This window comes from Triticum dicoccoides, chromosome 2B (genome assembly GCF_002162155.2).
Source record: "Triticum dicoccoides isolate Atlit2015 ecotype Zavitan chromosome 2B, WEW_v2.0, whole genome shotgun sequence".
NCBI lineage: Eukaryota > Viridiplantae > Streptophyta > Magnoliopsida > Poales > Poaceae > Triticum > Triticum dicoccoides.
Window position 1 is genome coordinate 24,840,211 of NC_041383.1, and position 10,508 is coordinate 24,850,718.

Here is a 10,508-nt window from a genome sequence, read left to right on the forward strand (position 1 = left end):
GGGGTGCGCGGACGGCGTCGGGGCGGTGCGCGGACGGCGTCTGGGCGGCGGGCGGCGTCGGGGGCGCGCGGATGGCGTCGGGGCAGCGCGCGGACGGCGTCTGGGCTGCGGGCGGTGTCGGGGCAGCGGACGGCATCGATCTGGGCAGCCTGGCGGCGTCGATGAGCTCGGCGTCGTCGGGCGGCAACTGGCGATGTGTTCGTCAAATTTTCATAAGTGCTGTATATATAGCAAGGTTATTGGTCCCGGTTCATGACTCCAACCGGGACTAATGCCCCCTTTAGTCCCGGTTGGTACCACCAACCGGGACCAAAGGCCTCTTTTCAGCAGCCCAACGGGCGGGAAGCGGCGACCTTTGGTCCCGGTTGGTGGCACCAACCGGGACTAAAGGGTGGGCATTGGTACCGGTTGGTGCCACGACCCGGTACCAAAGGACCCTGTGCTGCTAGCGTTGGGGCCAAAGTTTAGTCCCACCTTGCTAGTTGAGAGGGGCGCGCAGTGGTTTATAAGCCCCACTGCCGCACCCCTCTCGAGCTCGTCTCCACCGTAGGCTTGCGGGCCTATTTGCTACTGCTTTGCCTGATGGGCCTGCTGGGCCTACTGCGGGCCTGAATCCTGGCCCATGGTAGGGTTTCTAGTCGTATTCACGCCGTGGGGGCCCGGTAGGAGGCAATTTTTTTGTTTTCTTTCTTGCTTTATTTATTTTATTTTGTTTCTACTTACAACAAAATACTTATTGTTGTTATTTTTAATTATTTTCTAGTTTTTTGTTTTGTTTTTGGCATTATTTATTTTCTTTTGTTTTTTGCTTTATTTTTTAATTCTTTTTGCTTTTAGTTTTGGAAAAATTATAAACTTTCTGTTAGTGCCATTAGTTTTCAAATTTGAAAACACTTTTTTTATTTTTTTGTTTTCTTTCTTACTTTATTTATTTTATTTTGTTTGTACTTACAACAAAATACTTATTGTTGCTATTTTTAATTATTTTTTTGTTTTGTTTTCTGCATTATTTATTTTTCTTTTGTTTTTTGCTGTATTTTTTAATTCTTTTTGCTTTTAGTTTTAGAAAAATTATAAACTTTCTGTTAGTGCCATTAGTTTTCAAATTTGAAAACACTTTTTTTGTTTTTTTGTTTTCTTTCTTGCTTTATTTATTTTATTTTGTTTCTACTTACAACAAAATACTTATTGTTGCATTTCAAATGAACTATGAAAAAGTTGAAAGTTGGCATGGTATCATAAATTCACCCATATAGCATGTGCATGTACAAAACGGACAATGGTATCATACTCGTGTATTACAAAGTTGGCATGGTATCATCATAATAGTTGTGGGAGAAAGTCTTCACTTTTTCTTCGCTTGTGTCATTTGCTTATTGCGCCGTAACCATGGATAATCTTCATCGCTTATCAGGATGCTGGGTCAGCCTTGACTTTGAAGGGAGGAATTTCATGAAACTTTTCATAATCTTCAGATATGTCTGTCTTGCCCTCCACTCCCACGATGTCCCTTTTTCCTGAAAGAACTATGTGGCGCTTTGGCTCATCGTATGATATATTCGCTTCCTTATCTTTTCTTTTTCTCGGTCTGGTAGACATGTCCTTCACATAGATAACATGTGCCACATCATTGGCTAGGACGAACGGTTCGTCAGTGTACCCAAGATTTTCCAGATCCATTGTTGTCATTCCGTATTGTGGGTCTACCTGTACCCCGCCTCCTGACAGATTGACCCATTTGCACTTAAACAAAGGGACCTTAAAATCATGTCCGTAGTCAAGTTCCCATATGTCCACTATGTAACCATAATATGTGTCCTTTCCCCTCTCGGTTGTTGCATCAAAGAGGACACCGCTGTTTTGGTTGGTGCTCTTTTGATCTTGGTCAATCGTGTAAAATGTATTCCCATTTATCTCGTATCCTTTCCAAATCGTAACAGATGAAGATGGTCCCCTGGACAACAAGTACAGCTCATCACAAACAGTGTTGTCACCTCTGAGACGTGCTTCCAACCAACTGCTGAAAGTCATGATGTGTTCACATGTAATCCAGTCATCGCACTGCTCCGGGTGTTTGAAGCACAGACTGTTCTTGTGTTCATCGACATACGGGGTCACCAAGGTAGAGTTCTGTAGAACTGTGTAGCGTGCTTGAGACCAAGAATATCCGTCCCTGCATATTATTGAGTCCCTTCCAAGCGTGCCTTTTCCAGTCAGTATCCCCTCATACCGCGATTGAGGGAGACCTATCTTCTTAAGGCCAGGAATGAAGTCAACACAAAACCCGATGTCATCCTCTGTTTGATGGCCCATGGAGATGCTTCCTTCTGGCCTAGCGCGGTTACGGACATATTTCTTTAGGACTCTCATGAACCTCTCAAAGGGGTACATATTGTGTAGAAATACGGGGCCCAGAATGACAATCTCGTCAACTAGATGAACTAGGACGTGCGTCATGATATTGAAGAAGGATGGTGGGAACACCAGCTCGAAACTGACAAGACAATGCACCACATCACTCCTTAGCCTTGCTATGATTTCTGGATCGATCACCTTTTGAGAGATTGCATTGAGGAATGCACATAGCTTCACAATGGCTAATCGGATGTTTTCCGGTAGAAGCCCCCTCAATGCAAACGGAAGCAGTTGCGTCATAATCACGTGGCAGTCATGAGACTTTAGGTTTTGAAACTTTTTCTCTGACATATTTATTATTCCTTTTATATTCGACGAGAAGCCAGTCGGGACCTTCATACTAAGCAGGCATTCAAAGAAGATTTCCTTCTCTTCTTTGGTAAGAGCATAGCTGGCAGGACCTTCATACTGCTTTGGAGGCATGCCGTCTTTTTCGTGCGAATGTTGCAGGTCCTTCAGTGCCTCAGCTGTATCTTTTGTCTTCCCATACACGCCCAATTAGCCTAGCAGGTTCACGCAAAGGTTCTTCGTCACGTGCATCACGTCGATCGAAGAGCGAACCTCTAGGTCTTTCCAGTAGGGTAGGTCCCAAAATATAGATTTCTTCTTCGACATGGGTGCGTGTCCCCCAGCGTCACTCGGAACAACTAGTCCGCCGGGACCCTTTCCAAAGATTATGTGTAAATCATTGACCATAGCAAGTACGTGATCATCGGTACGCATGGCGGGCTTCCTCCGGTGATCTGCCTCGCCTTTGAAATGCTTGCCTTTCTTTCGACATTGATGGTTGGTCAGAAAAAATCGACGATGAGCCAGGTACACATTCTTCCTGCAGCTTCCCAGGTATATACTATCGGTGTCAAGTAAACAGTGCGTGCATGCGTGGTATCCCTTGTTTGTCTGTCCTGAAAGATTACTGAGAGCGGGCCAATCGTTGATGGTCACGAACAGCAACGCCTTTAGGTGAAATTCCTCCTGTTTGTGACCATCCCTCGTACGTACACCGTTTCCATTCCACAACTGTAAAAGTTCTTCAACTAATGGCCTTAGGTACACATCAATGTCGTTGCTGGGTTGCTTAGGGCCTTGGATGAGAACTGACATCATAATGAACTTCCACTTCATGCACATCCAAGGAGGAAGGTTATACATACATAGAGTCATGGGCCAGGTGTTGTGATTGCTGCTCTGCTCCCCGAAAGGATTAATGCCATCCGCACTTAAAGCAAACCATACGTTCCTTGGGTCACTTGCAAACTCATCCCAGTACTTTCTCTCGATTTTTCTCCACTGTGACCCGTCAGCGGGTGCTCTCAACTTCCCGTCTTTCTTACGGTCCTCACTGTGCCATCACATCAACTTGGCATGCTCTCCGTTTCTGAACAGACGTTTCAACCGTGGTATTATAGGAGCATACCACATCACCTTCGCAGGAACCCTCTTCTTGGGGGGCTCGCCGTCAACATCACCAGGGTCATCTCATCTGATCTTATACCGTAATGCACCGCATACTGGGTATGCGTTCAGATCCTTGTATGCACCGCAGTAGAGGATGCAGTCATTAGGGCATGCATGTATCTTCTGCACCTCCAAACCTAGAGGGCATACGACCTTCTTTGCTGCGTATGTACTGTCGGGCAATTCGTTATCCTTTGGAAGCTTCTTCTTCAATATTTTCAGTAGCTTCTCAAATCCTTTGTCAAGCACAGCATTCTCTGCCTTCCACTGCAGCAATTCCAGTACGGTACCGAGCTTTGTGTTGCCATCTTTGCAATTGGGGTACAACCCTTTTTTGTGGTCCTCTAACATGTGATCAAACTTCAGCTTCTCCTTTTGACTTTTGCATTGCGTCCTTGCATCGACAATGACCCGGCGGAGATCATCATCATCGGGCACATCATCTGGTTCCTCTTGATCTTCAGCAGCTTCGCCTGTTGCAGCATCATCGTGCACATCGTCTGGTTCCTCTTGATCTTCAGTAGCATCACCGTATTCAGGGGGCACATAGTTGTCATCGTACTTTTCTTCTTCGCCGTCTTCCATCATAACCCCTATTTCTTCGTGCCTCGTCCAAACATTATAGTGTGGCATGAAACCCTTGTAAAGCAGGTGGGTGTGAAGGATTTTCCGGTCAGAGTAAGACTTCGTATTCCCACATATAGGGCATGGACAACACATAAAACCATTCTGCTTGTTTGCCTCGACCACTTCGAGAAATTCATGCACGCCCTTAATGTACTCGGAGGTGTGTCTTGAACCGTACATCCATTGCCGGTTCATCTGCGTGCATTATATATAATTAAGTGTGTCAAAAATCATTACAGAACATCATGAATAGATAGTTAAGTGACCAAATTAATAGAGGTTCATCATCACATTAAAACCAAAGTACATACATAGTTCTCATCTAACAACATAAAGCTCTGCAGAGTATCTAAATTAATTAAACCATACATTGAAACTATGTAAAACATTTCAATGCCAAAACAAATGCGATCATAATCGCAACCAATGTAACAACTGATCCAACGGCATAATGGTACCAAGCCTCGGTATGAATGGCATATTTTCTAATCTTTCTAATCTTCAAGCGCATTGCATCCATCTTGATCTTGTGATCATCCACGACATCCGCAACATGCAACTCCAATATCATTTTCTCCTCCTCAATTTTTCTAATTTTTCCCTTCAAGAAATTGTTTTCTTCTTCAACTAAATTTAACCTCTCGACAATAGGGTCGGTTGGAATTTCCGGTTCAACAACCTCCTAGATAAATAAAATCTATGTCACGTTGGTCGGCATAATTGTCATAAACAATAGATGAAACAATAGTTATGAAAAGATAATCTATACCACATCCGAATCATAGACAGGACGAGGACCGACGGGGGCGGATACCAAAACCATCGCACTATATAAGATGCAATAATAAAAGTAAGAAAATTATACAAGTATCTATATAAACATACAAGTAAGATTTTTTTTTCCTTTCAGAAAGAAGATAAGAACAAGAGGCTCACCACGGTGGTGCCGGCGACGAGATCGGCGCGGGCGATCGACGGCGGTGAAGACGGGGACGGGACGTGACGGACCGCTAAACCTAGACAAATATTGAGGAAAATGGAGCTTGGAGGTCGAGCTTGGAGAGGAGAAAGCTTAAGTAGTGTGGCTCGGGCATTCCGTCGAACACCTCGTGTGCATAGGAGGTGAGCTAGTGCACCACAAAGTTCTCTCCTCGCCGGACACGAAAAACAGAGCAGTGAGAGTGCTCTGCTCGCGGGCGAGGGGTATATATAGGCAATTAATTGGTCCCGGTTCGTGGCTTGAACCGGGACTAAAGGGAAGCCTTTGGTCCCGGTTCAGGCCACCAACCGGGACCAATGGTGGTTGGCCAGGACCGAGGTACATTGGTCCCGGTTCGTCCCTCCAACCGGGACCAAAAGGTCCAGACGAACCGGGACCAATGGCCCGCGTGGCCCGGCCGGCCCCGGGGCTCACGAACCGGGTCCAATGCCCCCATTGGTCCCGGTTATGGATTGAACCAGGACTAATGGGCTGACCCGGCCTGGACCATTGCCCCCTTTTCTACTAGTGTTGCCATCTCATGTCAAAAAGTTCCAGATGCCATTTTTGGGCAACTGCAGTTGCCACCTACTAACACTAGGCAGTTGCCATGTATGTTCTGGTTTACTGCAGTTGCCATGATTTGAAAACTTTAGGAGTTGTCACCTACTAACACTAGGCAGTTGCCGTGTAGCGCTACAGACAGACATGGCAAAACAACATGTTCGGGTAAAAAAAAAGAGTTGCCATCTGCTTACAGGCACACTAGGGTAGTTGCCGTGTACCCTGCAAAAAAACGTGGCAACTGACATGTTCGAGTAAAAAAAAAAGAGAGAGTTGCCACCTGCTTATAAAGCACACTAGGGCAGTTGCCATGTACACTGCAAAACACATGGCAAGTGGCAACTTGGGTGTGGGAGATGAGACGGGCGTGTGGGCGAGATGGCAAATGCCCACACACTAGCCCTTATGCGTGCGTGGAAAAGTGGCGTGTGGACGAACTGCTCAACGCCCACACATCAACCCCTCCCATGTGGGCGACCGGGTGAATGCCCACACATCAGGCCAGTCCTACGTGGCACTGGAAACATGCCAAGATTCGTGTGCTCACAAACGAACGCGAATCCACGCGTGTGGGCGAGATGCAAACGTGCGGGCGTTAACATTTCCGTAACAGAAAACCCAAAGCCTTGACACGATCTCAGCTTCTCTCTATCTTACAAAAAACTTTGAAACTCTACATACATCCTACAAGAAAAAGTAACAAGAGAGCACCGTTTGCAATTTGTGTGTTTTGCAACCCCTAATCAATCAGTGTATGCACCTCCCGGGCACCCTCCACGAGAAGTAGTCCGTGTTCCCGGCGGCGACGCGCTTCTTATAGGTCTTCCAGTCCTCCAGCACGTTCTTGAGATCGAACAGCTTGTTCTCCAGCCCCACGCAGCAGTTGGCGTGCATGGTGACGATCCTGCCCAGGTCCTTGCCGTGCTGGCAGAACCCGCCGAAGCGGCCCGTGTCGAGGAACTGCACCTTGGTGCCCAGGCGGCCCGGCACGCCCTCCTTGACGATCTTGTCGAACACGTACTGCTCGTGCATCCCCGGGAACCGCGCCCGCGACGCCTGCCAGTGCTCGTAGAACCCGATGCTGCCGGCGCAGGACCGGACGTAGAGGAGGCCGCCGTTGGGGTAGTTCCCCGGCGAGTCCGGGTCGCCCACGAAGAAGTCCGACGACATCACCACCTGCGCCGCCGCCGACATGCGCGGGAACGGGTCCCTGAACCACAGGATGTCCACGTCGGTGAAGAGGAAGGTGTAGCCTAGCTCCAGGATGGTCTGCTGGAACCGGTTCCGCTTCCACATCATCTCCAGGTAGTCCCCCTTCATGTACTTCTGCTCGGCCGCGAAGTCCATGCCCTCCACCCTGAACCAGTAGCAGAAGGGGTGCACGGCGTTGCACCGGTCGAATGCTTTCTTGTCCATGGCCACTATGAGAAGGTGCTTCACCAGGTACGCCGTGTTCTCGCCGTGCTTGAAGCTCTCCAGGAACAGGTCCAGGAACGACCCCGGTGCCGCCCATGCCTCGTTGAGCGCCGTCATCAGCACGGTACGGTTTGCGTTTGCGGCTCGCCGGAGCAGATCGGCGAGATCTTGGGGCTTGTCCTGCTGTTTCAGTGAAATCATTTAGAGTTGATACAATCATCATCAGCTCAACTTCAAGCATAATAACCTCTCCTATAGTTTCTGCAACCAAGAAACAAATTGCTATTTTGTGGTCAACTATCAATATATCTTATACATATATATATATAAACCCGACAACTATTCCAAATTACACGCATACCTGAACAAAATTTGGTCTACACCAATATTTCAGCTCCGCACAGCAAAGATACCATTTCTATTCTTATTTTTAAATATACCTTTTATTAACAATGATAGATGCATTTGCTAAAGTGAAATCATAGTGCACACACGTCGATACATTTGTGTTCAACTATAAGAGCTGCTCTAAAAATTCCGAAACTCATTCCCATGCATTCGATGCAGCATCAACATTATTCATTTATCTCCGCAACAACACACAAGGGGATTATCTAATTTGACTAATTAACTAAACCAGGTATTCATAGTGTCTTTGTTTAAAATAATACAACATGCTAGTTGGTCATGTGAAGTATTATGATTGTTTGATCTGTCTGTTTTTGTTGGCATCTTGTTTTTTGGGTACCTTTCACATGGTGCTTCATATTCTTGTCATAGCCAGAATTTTGTCATCGGTAGAACAATAATAACTCTTAAACAATTGTGAAGCAGGTGCTAACTACTTTTGTATTAAAAATGATTATAGTTTTAGGAATAATTTTCTTTGTATTTTCAACAAATACTCTCTTACGAGGACAGTACTGCGGTGGATACAACCACACCTAGCGGCTACATTTGATCAAGACATGATGGCTAAGCAATGATACATATGTCGATATAGTACAAGAAGTTCTCTCACGTCGCTTCGAAGGTAAGAGCTAGCGATGGAATCTTCTATATACCATATTCTAGTTTAGACTACTATCATAGTCTTGAGTTCAAATGATGGTAACTTCTGCATTCAACAATGAATTAGGTCTCCAACGGTCCCAAGCAGGTCTCCAAATTCCATCCGAGCATGACACAACACAATTGCCAAAGCAGTTCAAGTTGTTACAAAAACCAAGTCAAAAGGTGACATCTCACCTCCACATGGGTCCATGTGCCTTATATAAACCAGGCTTGTGTTTCCCTACTCGGGCATGTGTGATTGCTAGCGGGGACTAGGCTTTCATGTTCACCTTATGATGCTCCGACGCGATTAATAACCTTTCAGATTTGGTTTAGCGGTTTCTGAAGTGCAACATTGTCGCACCTCAGACCATCCAAGCCATCTCCACCCAATCGACAAAGTGTTTCACATTGAAAAAACGGGACGCCCATAATGCTACATATGTCTCTCTTTTAAGTATAAATCAGAAAAATCGTTAAAAAAATAAGGGTACAGGCGCGGTATCAGTTCTAGAACCACAAATGGGATTAAGAATGCTCCATTTTATGTATGCAAGTGGGAAGAAGTGGGAAGACTGAAAGGGTTGATTCTTTTGGGTAACATGGTAGTAGCATTAGCCGGACCGTCAACGTCGGCAAGTGGCATTTAGGAGAACCGGAGATAAGTAAAGCGAAAATAATTCACTTGTCTTGACGTGAAAAAGTTGCATTCCCTGTCAAGACGCAGCCAGAGCCATGTGTTTGGTAAGATGCCCTCCTAATGCTAGGTGTGGGTCATAAGAACTGGCCAAATGGGTGTGTTAATTAAGTTTCTCAGCACAAATCACGGGATGACAAGTGATCAGTCAAAGTTCACTCTTATCAAGCACAAAACAAATCTCGCAAGAAAAGTTAAGCACAAAACAAGCTATGAAGAATACCAGGGATAATAAAAAGTTTCTGTTTCCTAATTAACATTTTATTGATATAATTGTGTGATATAGCTAAAGCGAAGACGAACCTGCAGTTGCTTGTTCGCAGGCATCACGATCTGCCGCTGCCGCTGCTGCCTTCCTTTCTGCTCCGACGACGAGCCATCTCTGCCGCCGCCGCCGTCGCTGCTGCCAACGACGCCCTTACTCACCTCCTCCTCTTTCACGACGACGAGCTCTTGCTTGGGCCGATCGGCGCCGCCTCCGCCCTTCTCCGGCGCCCACCGTGGCGCCGGTGGCGACCACGCGCCGAGGTCGCGGCCCACGGACGTGTAGAGGAGGAAGCAGGCGGTGGCGAGCGCGGCGCCGAGGAGGAGCGAGGTGGCCGACTTCATCGACGACGAGGCGCGCACGCGACGCAGCAGCGAGGCAGCCAGGCCGCCAGGCCAGGAAGAGAGGCGGACGATGCTCTATGGCGGCTACGGCTGTGCATAAGTTGCTGGCCGTGGCAGCGCGGGCATGTCCGGGGTCAGAGGTTCAAGCGCGGCGGCGGGCGAGCCAGCGGGGGGCGGGGAGAATGATGGAGGCGGTCGTGGCGTGGGGTTGTTGGGATCGGGGTCGGTCAAGACAATTGTCGCCAGGGAGGGAAGAAGCAACGGCAGTCTGCGTGTGGAAGTGGTCGAGTTGGGTTTGTGTGTCTGTGTGGGTGCAGCTGTCCGTAACCGTAGAAAATTCCAGGGTTGGTGAGTGCGCGGTGGCGGCTTAGCACTGCATCAGGTATTACTAGTTTGTTTTGAACCGGCCGAGACGTTTGTGGTGGCTTTTGGTGGTGGCGATTACGACATCTTCGTTTGTGTTGATCCGTGGCTTGGCCCGGTATCTCCAAACGATGCTCTAACCGATGCTGCTTCAACGGTTTTTAGATCTCGTCTCAAGGAGAGGGGCGAGCGGCTGTTGTGGTCTTCAAAGCCTGGTACAGCGAGGGCGCTCGTACGTGTCACTTTTCTTTGCTGTTGGCTCAGTGAGATTTTCTTATCTCCAGCGGGAGACGTTTAATCAGAGGAGGAAGAAGACTAGTACGCTTT

At 47.4% G+C, this 10,508-nt stretch overlaps 1 pseudogene; it reads right to left on the minus strand.

Annotated features, from left to right (window-relative positions):
• Positions 1 to 6,630: 6,630 nt before the first annotated feature.
• On the minus strand, positions 6,631 to 10,148 carry LOC119361892 (annotated as a pseudogene).
• Between the last annotated feature and the right edge of the window lie 360 nt (positions 10,149 to 10,508).